The sequence below is a fragment of the Galeopterus variegatus genome, unplaced genomic scaffold, assembly GCF_000696425.1.
Source record: "Galeopterus variegatus unplaced genomic scaffold, G_variegatus-3.0.2 Scaffold4003, whole genome shotgun sequence".
NCBI lineage: Eukaryota > Metazoa > Chordata > Mammalia > Dermoptera > Cynocephalidae > Galeopterus > Galeopterus variegatus.
This window is the reverse complement of record NW_007730114.1, coordinates 18,489-20,666: the sequence shown is the minus strand read 5'-3', so window position 1 is coordinate 20,666 and position 2,178 is coordinate 18,489.

Here is a 2,178-nt window from a genome sequence, read left to right as displayed (position 1 = left end):
TTTATAATCAACATCTGTATTTTTGTTCATGTGATTACCACAATCACTAAATTGACTTCACTACTTGGGCATTTATTATACTCTATTTTCAAAACGGATTTGAGGGGCCTAGCATTAGAAGCACTGGTACAATCGTTCACTCACCTAAAGAAAGCAGACCTGAGAGGAAGTCAGGCACAACTGGGAGCAGAACCAGTAGCAGGTGCCTCTAACATAAAAGATGAACGGAACATAACCATGGCAAATACAGGTTTGAGCACAGAGCCAGGTGCTATGAGGTTTTCCAGCTCTTAAAGAGGAAAAAAGGTAGGTGAGTTGAAGTGAAGAGAGTTGAGACAGAGATGCTATCAGCTGGGTATTAAGGAAGCTCTAGGAAGGTCTTTTAATACTTATATTCTTATTGCTTAAAGCCTGAGCATAAGTGGCATGTCCCAACAAAAGATAAAGTACTGGTGCATGGCAAGAAAAGTTGCTCTAGCTCCAACAGAAAATGGAATGAAGGTAGCAGGCAGGGGAGTGGGAAGACCCATCAAAGTCCATTACAGTGATCCAGGCCAGCATTGGACAGGGTGGGAGCTTTGAGAAGAGAATGGATTCAAGCTGGACATAGGGATCTAGAGTTCAGAGGTGAGATCTGGGCTGAGTCATCCATGAACAGGTATTATGTGAAGCCACTAGGATAAATTAGATCAACCACAGATTGAGTGAAGTTTTAAAATTAGTTTTAAAGGAAGTAACAAAATATGTCTTTAACATCTCCCTTGAAATCATCAAACCTGAGCTTTATGAAAATGTCACAAATCAAATCAGTCATTTTTCTGACATGGCAGAAATATGATAATCTGAAAAAATAAAGTATTGCTTTAAAATTAACTGCCTGGGGGAGGGCCGCAGCCAAGGCAGGGGAGCATGGTAGAGATAGCTTGGCCTCCATGGTCTGCACCTTCCTGCAGGTGCTGCTGCTGCTCCCTGTGCACACTTGGAGCCCAGCAGCAGCAGAAAATCCACTTTTGCTGGCCTTACCCCNCTCCCTGTGCACACTTGGAGCCCAGCAGCAGCAGAAAATCCACTTTTGCTGGCCTTACCCCACAAGAGCCTGACCCCAGCTACCACTAAGGGTGCCAGCATGACAGGCAGCCGCACTGTCAGCAACACTCTGCAACTGCCAGAGACACCATCGCTGAAGGAGTGGGCCATGACAACCACCACTACAGCAACTTCTGCCACAACGGTGGCTCACTGCCACACCAAGAGCCCCTGCTACCTCACAGGAGACCCACTGACCACTCAGTGGCATACACAGAAGGGGAGTCATTATTGGAACCCAGGGAAAGAGGAAAGAAAAAAGAGAAAACCCACCCAACATCACCCATTCAAATTGAGGAGCACAAGTATACCCCGGTGCACCAATCAGGGTCAGACAGAGCTAGCCAGGGTGCCAACAGGCCCCCTCAAGAACACCTGCCTTAACTTAAGAGTGACAAGATTCCAAGGTGCTACCCCCCAAAATTCAAGAGATTGCCTACATCCTGATGAACCAACATAGTGTTACCAACCTCAACAAGGAAACACTAAGTGCCCCAGGGACTAGGCCACAGAGGCACTCTAACATAAAACCAACATGGAATTTGGTCAAAGTACCAACATAGAGACTATACTACTGTGTCTACCTGGAACCAACACTAAAACACCCCACTCAACTGCCATTATAAAACTCATCTACGAGAGAAACTCCATCTCCTCAAACACCACTTCAGAGTACTATAAAAAGCAACTGCTTTACCAGATGACTAAACACTAGTGTAGAGATACTAGAAATATGAAAAAACAAGAAAATATGACATCACTAACAGAACATAATTATTCCTAAATACCAGATCCTATAGACCAGTAACTCTTGAAATGACTGAAAAGGAATTCCAAGCAACAATCCTTAAGAAAACTCAATGAGATACAAGAAGACTCAGTTAGACAACACAACAAAATGAGAAAAAGTACCCAGGACCTGAAGGAAGAAATTTACAAAGAAATAAATGCCCTAAAAAGGAATGTAGTAGGTCTTGTAGAACTGAAGGATTCATTCAATGTAATAAAAAACACAACGGAGAGCTTAAACAGCAGGCTTGAACAAGGAGAAGAGAGAATTTCTGATTTTTAAGACAGCCTTGTCAAAATAAC